Source organism: Triticum urartu, unplaced genomic scaffold, assembly GCF_003073215.2.
Source record: "Triticum urartu cultivar G1812 unplaced genomic scaffold, Tu2.1 TuUngrouped_contig_3016, whole genome shotgun sequence".
Lineage (NCBI taxonomy): Eukaryota > Viridiplantae > Streptophyta > Magnoliopsida > Poales > Poaceae > Triticum > Triticum urartu.
Window position 1 is genome coordinate 11,088 of NW_024113527.1, and position 10,051 is coordinate 21,138.

Genomic DNA, 10,051 nt, shown 5'->3' on the forward strand with positions numbered 1-10,051 from the left:
TGTCTATGTATTCACACATGTATTATGTTTCCGGTTAATACAATTCTAGCATGAATAATAAGCATTTATCATGATATAAGGAAATAAATATAACTTTATTATTGCCTCTAGGGCATATTTCCTTCATCCTCCCCCTCTAGGCTGGCGCAAGGGGGAAATTCTTTCCCCCTTCGTGTGGCACCCCTCCTTCCCCCCTCCAACCTATATATACTACCTTTTTAACACACAAGTTTTGGAGCATCCTCTAGTTCTAGTTCTGTCCTAGTTGATCAATTAGAGCTTGACCTAGATCCTCTAATCCTCATAATTAGAAGCCCAATGTGGTTCTAATCTCCTCCGTCTAATTCTCCGACAGAGATTAGCTCTGGACGGCGAAGCGCTATCGGACTGTGAAGACCGTATGCTTGCAACTCGTAGAGATGCCGTGCTTTCAGTCTTTCGCTCGACGGACTGTTCGTAGGTGGTTCGCTGGATCGTTCATCTACGGTTTGGGGGACTCCAAGTACGATCTACACCGATTCGTCTTCTTTCGCTGCAACTCGGAGTCGGTAACGATCGAATCCAAACCATTGATGCATCTTCATGTTATTCCTGGGTGATCGTAGGGTGCCTTTTTTTGTTTTCTACTATGCTTCCCAATAGTTACCGCTACCATATGGAAACAGGGCGGCGGCGGCACAGAAGTCAAGGACAAGGGGGAGTGCGGCGCGGCGCACGGAGGAAGATGGACATCAAAGACATCAATGCACGCAGTCTAGAACTTTCTTTTGACACATTAGTAGTCACGCACGTGCAACGCATGTATAACAATGTGATTTTTTTTAGTTTATCCTAAGAAGCAATTATTTAAATATAGAAGGAACAAATTTTAACAATGTAATAACATAATGAAGGCAACAAAATTGTGCATTGTATTGGTTTCTATTTTCAGGCTAGAAGATGGCAATTTTGTGTAGTGCTGCTATTTTGCATACATACTGGTGAGTTGTACAAGGAAAACTATTCTTTACGAAGTGATGCTAAGGAAAGAAAAGCTTCAAAGTTGGCTCAGAGAATCACAAACTTCTTTCTTTATGTAAACGGACAGTTAATCGATATGCAGAAAAAACATTGTCGGCATATAAAAAATAACTGAATACCAACCACCAATTCTTGTTCGAGGAAAAAATACAAATGAAAAATTACAAACTGTTGTACATTACTCGCACTCAAACGTAGGTAATTTATTCTTGGACATAAGGCTTCACTGAGGGAACTTGCAGAACCTCTCGTCAGAAAAAAAAAGTGAACAGAGGAACCAATAGAAGCTAACCCCTGTAAAAAATAGTGTGATTAGGAAGATGCCAATCAGGGCCAAAATAGGCAAAATGCTGCTCACTTGTAGGTGCCCAGAAATATCTAAAAGTATTACGAATGCATGAGGTCGTATGCATCTTCATTACATGACTTAGAACAACCTTAGCTTCCCCACAAAAAAAAAAAGAACAACCATATAGCACACTAAAACTTGCATCTGCACCGTAAGCAAAATATATTAAAAAATTATGAACCAATGGAAGCCCGGTTGTTTTCTCCGTTCGGTGTTTCTGTTAGGAAGTGAAACTAAATAACCAATACCATGATGTATAGAAGTTAAAGAATAAAAGGAAAGAGGAGATATGGCTTTGAACATCAAATTATATGCAGCAAGCATATTCTTAAGCTTCTGTAGGAGCTTTGCTAAGAAATTTTGATAACCAATTTAGATTGTCTGAGCAGAAGTATTGATCTCAGATTGTCGGTTGTACACGTTTAGCACGGGTATCTGGACTGTAAAATCTGAGTTCAGCGGGTATGATGTTGTTTTTGGATCTCCGCACTGTATAATTTTACAGGTTTATTTACTAGATAAGAGGTCCATATTTTTGTGCAGGTTGAATTAAAAAGCACACTGATGGAATTTTATACCTCTCAGGCCCCCTCCCCCCGGGAAAAAAAGTTTAGAGCGTCTAAAGCATTCACCATCTCTGATAGTGCACCCATGATACAGCAAGAATTCTGAATCTCTGACGACTGAAATAATGAACATATTAGTAATATTCAGTTCAATCCATACGTAAAAATAGCAGTAGATTGCAATACAAAATGGAGTTAAGAAATAATATAAACTAAACTAACATAGATGTGTCGTTCAAATATTCTCACTGAAGACACAACAAAAGAAAATACACCTGTCCGATTACAGTAAAGAGGCTAAAACAGAGAATATGGAGAAGTGGAGATAAATCAGAATAGCACTATTCATCTTGAATTTACCAGTTATCACTGTACTACATGATCATTCATGTAATGTCAGTCCAATGCATGAAATAGTAATTCAGGTTACCCACAAAACTATATGTATCCATCATATATTTGTCATGCTTATGATCAGAAATTTCTTACACACAAGGATACTTCAAGAGAAAAAGTATCATCTGTTAATTCATGGAAGTACCTCAACAGAATCTCTACTGATGAGCCACTTCCAGTTTTGCAAATGGTTATAACCAAAGTCCTTGAATTTACCAGTTCTCATTGTACTACATGATCATTCATGTAATGTCAGTCCAGGGCATGAAATAGTAATTCAGGTTACCCATAAAACTGTATGTATCCATCATATATTTGTCATGCTTATGATCAGAAATTTCTAACACACAAGGATACTTCAAGAGAAAAAAAATCATCTGTTAATTCATGGAAGTACCTCAACAAAATCTCTACTGATGAGCCACTTCCAGTTTTGCAAATGGTTATAACCAAAGTTTATATGAAACATTGAAATATCAGTAGGCGTGCTTAGTAAAGGTTATGCTGACATACCTGGTTTCCGTAGGGGTACACGAAATCAGCAGTCAGCTCGACGTAGTTGCCCTTCATGACACCAGCGGGCCTCCCTTAATCCATACATGGTGCTGCCTTTGGCACCCTCCTGCAGGTAATCTGTTACACTACACCAAACATGACAAGCAACGATAGGAATTATTCAGGAAACACCTCCAAACAACAAAATCTAATAAGATTTATCCTCAGATTTTCCATCAGAAAAGAGATTGACAGTGCACTAACAGCTCTCCGATTCAATTATAAACGCCGATTTTCAATTTCAGTTGGCCTCAACTATTGCTAAATGAACGTACAGCTAGAGATCAGTCGCACTTACCAAAGAAGTCGATCCATTGTCCCCCTGGAACCTGGCCACCAGGAAGCACGATGCCTATCTTGAGCGGCTTCGTCGCGACGGGCTCGGCCGACGGCAGCACGGCCGTGGACAGCGGCCGTGCAGGCTGGAGAACAGCTTGGCTATCTCGTCTGCGAGATCGAATGACGACCATCAAATCCCAAATTCAAACCCACCCAGCCCACGATCCGTCAGGCAAGATCCGGGAAGGACGCAACCCAGGAAAGAGGGCGTTCATTACTCACCGGGGCTTCTAGCGGCGGTGCTGGCCGGCTCGTCGGCGAGCGTGAAGTGGGAGCGGAGGACGGAGGGGAGGGGCAGCGTGTGCGCGATGCGGCTCGTCTGCACCTCGCTGTAGATGGATGCAAGGCGCCTGGGCACCGGCGCGTTGTTAGCCCAGAACTACTGAGACCAGAGGGTCTGACTATCTAACGGTAGTACTTGCACTCAACTCACTAGTAACATACGTACTCACTAGTGCAACACAAGACACATACACACACACCAAGAGGAGTACTGCTTGAAGGCTGATTGCCTTGCTTTGATTGGAATGGAATGATCTTACAGCGACGGGCATCGGTCCTTTATATAGCCTACTGAACCGACTATAGTACGTACGTGCTGATGTCAATTACCTAAGTGACATCATGGCTGACCTACAATAGTAGAAAACCAAAATGGTCTTGCCAACTTACTGCTACTCCCTTCGTAGCTAAGTAATACTACCCTGGTGCATGCATGCTGCCGACATGCAGCCTTCGGAGACAAGTTTGACACAACATTCTCCCCAGGACCTCAACAGCCTGCCGGTGGAGCACCGCTACGCGCTCATGAAGGCCAACGTGGACGGCCTCAAGCCGCTCCAGGTCGGCATCGCCGTCTGCGACCACCTAGGCCAGCAGGTCGCCTGGGAGTTCAACCTCCGCGACTTCTGCGGTTCTGCCGCCCCGCCGACCCGCACGACGACAAGGCCCTCGACTACCTCGCCCGCCGCGGCCTCTGTTGGCCCGAACTAGCGAGTAGCTAGTTGTCCGAGGATCAACCAAGTCTAAACTACAGCTAGTGTAAACTAGCAGAGCACACGGTGCTGCTCACACACACACACTAGTAGTGAAGCTGGTACACTTATGAGTAGAGGAGGAAACTGAAGTGGCTTGTTTTCTTGATTTGATCGGAATGAAATGCTACAACCGGGTGGGGTGCAGCCTCTTATATAGTGCTTACAAACCGACTATAGGCTAAAATATCTGCTAGCTCTTAGCTAAGCACTTACGTCACAGACTTACCTTAACTAGTAAGCTACGGCTTCTTACCGACTTGCTGACCTGTAGCTGTGTACGGCTATGCTGCTGCTGTTTTCACTTCGTAGCTAAGTTACTACTGCTGACATGCAACTGTACCATTTTACTTCTAGGCTAAGTAATTTCTACTGCTGCCGCTGCATGGAAGTTACCCGAGACAAGCTTTAACTCAATAATCTCTCCCTCAACCTTGTCGAAGGAGCTTCGTGTCGATGATCCCGACCTTGTCGCGCAGATCCTGGAACCGGACGCGGCCAAGTGCCTTCGTCAGGATGTCTGCCTTCTGCTCACCAGTCCGGATGAACTCCACGATCACTGTGCCTTTCTCGACGCAGTCACGTATGAAGTGATAGCGGAGATTGATGTGCTTGCTGCGGTCGTGAAGCATTGGATTCTTGCAGAGGGAAATCGCCGACTTGTTGTCGACGAAGATGAGCGCAAGGACGGTGTCCTGATTCAGCATCTCGCCGAGAAGGCGAGCAAGCCAAATGCCTTGACAGGCCGCTGTAGCTGCCGCGATGTACTTCGCCTCGCATGAAGATACGGCGACAACTTTCTGCCTCACCGATTGCCAGCTGACGGGATTGTTGCCGAGAAGGAACAGTATGCCCGAGGTGCTCTTTCGGGAGTCCACGTCACCAGCATGGTCGGAGTCGCTGTACCCAACCAAGCTCTCGTTGTCGCCACGACGATACACGCATCCATGCGTGAGCGTACCCGCGATGTACCGGAGCAGGTGCTTGACGGCAGCGAGATGATCGCTTGCCGGGGCTTCCATGAACCTACTCAGGTACCCGACAACGAACGTGATGTCCGGTTGGGTGTGCACGAGATACCTGAGGCTCCCGATGATGCTACGGTAGAGTGTAGCATCCACCGCCTTCTCCGGGCTCTCCTTGCTGAGCTTCAGCCGTGCCTCCATTGGAGCGTGCACGGCATGGCAGTCCTTCATGCCTGCTCGCTCGAGCATCTTGGTGGCGTAGGCCGTTTGTGTGATCGTGATGCGACCACCCTCCTGGTTCACCTCAAGCCTGAGGTAGTACCGGAGCAGCCCAAGGTCGCTCATGCTGAAGAGACGATGCATCTCTCCCTTGAAGAGTTGAACCTCTTTAGGCTCTGCCCCGGCGATGACCAGGTCGTCGACGTAGATGCCGACGATGAGCAGCGTGTTCGCGATGCCACGCGAGTACACATCGTGCTCAGAAGCGCTGCGTGAGAACCCAAGGGATGCGAGGCTTGCATCGAGCTTGGCGTTCCATGCCCTTGGGGCTTGCCGGAGACCATACAGGGCCTTGTGTAGTCGATACACGCCCTGCTCGTGGCCCTTGGCAACGAACCCGGGTGGTTGGGAGACGTACACCTCCTCATTAAGGTCGCCGTTGAGAAACGCCGACTTGACGTCCATGTGGTGTACCTCCCACCCGCGGTGAGCGGCCACGGCAAGGATGAGCCGCACAGACTCCAGCCTTGCCACCGGAGCGAAGACTTCCTCGAAGTCCACTCCCTCACGCTGCACATAGCCCTTTGCAACGAGGCGCGCCTTGTGCTTGACAATGGCGCCGTCCTCGTCCTTCTTCACCTTGAACACCCACTTGAGCCCGATGGCTCGGTGCCCAGCAGGCAGTGTGGTGAGTGTCCAAGTGGCGTTGTCATTGATCGACGCCAGCTCGTCTAGCATCGCGTGGCGCCAGCAATCCTCTTGCTCGGCCTCCGCGAACGTGGTCGGCTCCTCGCCGGGTATCAGATGCAAGACCTCATCGTCATCAGCGTCCTCATCCTCGGGTTGTTGCGGTATTGCCGCAACCTTGCCGAGGAGATCCCCCATGCGCCGAAACCTGTGGGGGGCGTCAACGCTGTCGTCGGCGTCGAACAGCTCCGACCTCGCCGTTGGCGGGGTTGCGAACTGCCTCCCGGGACCCACCTTGCTTGACGTCGGGGTGTCCGGGGACACCGTAACCGGGGACGGTGTTCTCGGGGTTGCGGTTCCCGGATCCACACCTCCCGGGCTTCCCGGGGTGGAACTTCCCGGGGTCTTGTTTCCCGGGGTCCTAGAGTACATCGGGTACTCCACGGTGAAGGAGCTGCTTGCCGGGGCCTCCCCCGACGCCTCCCAAGTCCATCGCGCGTCTTCGTCGAAGATGACATCGCGCGAGACATGCACATGCTTTGAGACGGGGTCGTACATCTTGTACGCCTTAGAGCCCGTCTCGTAGCCCATGAACACCATTGGGGTGCTCCTGTCGTCGAGTTTCTTCAGCTGTGGGCGCGTCATCTTGACGTGCCCGACGCAGCCAAAGGTGCGGAGGAAGCGTACATCGGGTTTCCTCCCATACCACGCCTCGTAAGGCGTTTTTCCATCGACGCTCCTTGTGAAGGAGCGGTTGAGGATGAAGACGTCCGTGAGCACGGCCTCCCCCCAATACATGCTCGGCACCTGCTTTGCCTTGAGCATGCAGCGTGCCATCCCGAGCACCGTCTGGTTCCTCCGCTCGACGACGCCATTCTGCTGCGGCAAGTAAGGGGCTGTGTGGTGACGTTGCACCCCTTTCTCGTCGCAGTGCTTGTAGAACGTGGCCGACGTGAACTCGCCGCCACGGTCCGTGCGCAGCACGCGCAGCTTTTGGCCACACTCGACCTCTGCCGCCGCTTGCTGCTTGACAATGGCTTGCTCCGCCTCATCCTTGGAGGCGAGGAGTAGCACCCACATGATCCTGTTATAGTCGTCGACGAGCAGTAGGATGTAGCGACGCCCTCCTGGCGTTGCCGGGGTGATTGGGCCGCAGAGGTCCCCGTGAACCAGCTCCAGGGGTTTCTGCGCTCGATAGCGTGCCTTCTCGGGAAATGGCAGACGCCGCTGCTTCCCCGCAAGACACGCATCACACAGCTCATCGGCGTGCTCGATGTGAGGTAGCCCACGAACGACATTGCCTCGCGCCATCTTCCGCAACCCGTCGAAGTGCTGGTGTCCTAGCCGGGCATGCCAACGCCATGCGTCGGAGACATGACCCACGGCAAGGCATACAGGATGCACGGGTCGAAAGAAGAACTTGTAGAGGCGGTTCGGCGAGCGGGTTACCTCGATGAGCAGCCTCTTCTACTGGTCGCGCACGGCGAGAACACCGCGCCGGATGCCGATGTCGAACCAGCCCGCGTCGAGCTGTCCGACACTCATGACGCTGCTCTTGAGCGCCGGGATGAAGTAGACGTCCGTGAACGCCCTGTGATCACCCCCTTTGTCGGCGAAGACGACGGTTCCGCGCCCGTGGATCTCCACCACGGATCCGTCCGCGAACCGCACCTTCCTAGTGATTGAGCGGTCCAGCTCCGCGAACGCGTCGACCGAACCAGTCATGTGGTTCGTGGCGCCGGTGTCGAGGAACCAACCCTCACTTTGCTTGCCGCCTGCAAGCGTGGGTGTGGTCACAGCTCTCTCCTCGTTGAGGAAGACGTAGCCGCACGCACATGCCGTTGTCAGGGAGCCATCTCCCGTCAGCACGGTGGACCCCGAACACTTTGTTGTCGGGGTGTGGCTGACCTGAGTCTCCGTGCGCTCCTACACGGAGTCGATGGTCGCCAGCATCATGATCGGAGCATGGTCCGCCATATGCGTCATTGCCGCGCCAACTTGCGCGACCTCATCGGGTCCGGAGTTCGGGGACGCCGTCGCTGGGGTGTGGCTCCCCCACACCCGAGCCTTCACCGCCTCCCAGTCGACAGGCCCCGAGAATGTCGTTGTCGAGGTGTGGTCTATCACTGGAGTGATGGTTCCCGTGGACGGGTTCCGTGCCTCCTGCACGGAATGGGTGGTTGTCGGAGCCGTGGTCGCGAGAGATGTTGTGCTCTCCTGCACGGGCTCGACTCTTGCCAGCATCATTGCCGGCCCACCGTCCACGTCAGCTTGGACGAGGTTTATCGTTGCCGCGGCTGCCTCATCGGCTTTCCTCCTGCGACAATCCCGGATCCAGTGACCCGGCATGTTGCAGTAGCGGCACTTGCCACCGTTGCCAGCGCCTCGCCCTGCCTGGCTTGTCTTGCGACCGCGGTTGCCGCCGCCGCTCTGGGCGCGGCCTCCGCCTCTGCCGCGACCTCTGCTTCCCGTGGGGGCGCCTTCCCCACTGCCGGAAGAGCCATCGCGGCCGCGCTACTGAAGCTACGCGTCCCACTGCTCCCTGGTGAGCAGTAGTTCGCCGCCAACACGATTGTCAGCTTCGTCGCCGCACTCCTCGACGACCTTCAGCCGCCCTACCAGCTCCTCGATCGTCATGGTGGAGAGATCCACCAAGCTCTCGATGGACCAGGCCAGTTGCTTGTACTGCCTGGGGACGACGCGGAGAAACTTGAGAATCACCATCTTGTTGTCGATGGGATCTCCGAGCGTTGCGAGCTCGTTGACGAGACCTTGCAGCCGCAAGGCGAAGTCGTCGACTTGTTCACCGGCCTTAAACCGGATCTCCTCGTACTGGAGGCGCAAGGTCTGGGCCTTCGACTCCCGTACGCGCTTCACGCCGATGCGCAGAGTCTTGATGGTGTCCCATGCTTCCTTGGCCGTCTCCTTGGCGCCAAGGGTGAGCACCATCTCCTCTGGGACGGAGCGCAAGATCGCCTCCATCGCCAGCCGGTCCTCCTCATACTCGACATCGCCGGTTTCCACAGCTTTCCACATATGCCGCGCCTCCATGATGACTTTCATCATGATCGACCAACTGGGGTAGTTGGTCCGCGTGAGGAGAGGGAAGGAGGTGCTGGACATGCCCACGTCACGCACGGAGCGTGGCGCATCCAGCTCACCTCCCGGCCTGCCTCGCAGCGCGAGCGCGTCCGCCGCACGGGTGTCCTCAGCCGAGTTATGCTCGGCGGTCTTGGAGCCGTCGCTGGCGAAGCCTTCCTTCGGCATATGCTTCGGCATAACCTAAGGCTCTGATGCCAATTGTTGGCCCGAACTAGCGAGTAGCTAGTTGTCCGAGGATCAACCAAGTCTAAACTACAGCTAGTGTAAACTAGCAGAGCACACGGTGCTGCTCACACACACACTAGTAGTGAAGCTGGTACACTTATGAGTAGAGGAGGAAACTGAAGTGGCTTGTTTCCTTGATTTGATCGGAATGGAATGCTACAACCGGGTGGGGTGCAGCCTCTTATATAGTGCTTACAAACCGACTATGGGCTAAAATATCTGCTAGCTCTTAGCTAAGCACTTACGTCACAGACTTACCTTAACTAGTAAGCTACGGCTTCTTACCGACTTGCCGACCTGCAGCTGTGTACGGCTATGCTGCTGCTGTTTTCACTTCGTAGCTAAGTTACTACTGCCGACATGCAACTGTACCATTTTACTTCTAGGCTAAGTAATTTCTACTGCTGCCGCTGCATGGAAGTTACCCGAGACAAGGTTTAACTCAACAGCCTCGACCTTGACACGCTCCGCAACCACGGCGTCGACGCCTACATGCTCGGCGCGCTGCTCATGGGTTCCGGCCTCATCGGCGTCGGACACGGGCGGCCGCTGTCGTGGATCACCCACGCCGGCGCCTACGACGTGGCGTACCTT

The 10,051-nt window shown here is 52.6% G+C and overlaps 1 long non-coding RNA gene and 1 pseudogene across 1 annotated transcript; one reads left to right on the forward strand and one right to left on the reverse strand.

The window, feature by feature from the left end:
- Window positions 1–1,042: 1,042 nt before the first annotated feature.
- LOC125527150 lies at window positions 1,043–3,722 on the reverse strand. Its single transcript, XR_007291985.1, has 5 exons — window positions 3,448–3,722; window positions 3,185–3,333; window positions 2,845–2,972; window positions 1,948–2,052; window positions 1,043–1,314 (listed from the first exon to the last, which is right to left on the reverse strand). It is a non-coding gene; the product is annotated as an uncharacterized LOC125527150 (long non-coding RNA).
- A 229-nt stretch (window positions 3,723–3,951) lies between these two features.
- On the forward strand, window positions 3,952–10,048 carry LOC125527149 (annotated as a pseudogene).
- Window positions 10,049–10,051: the final 3 nt, after the last annotated feature.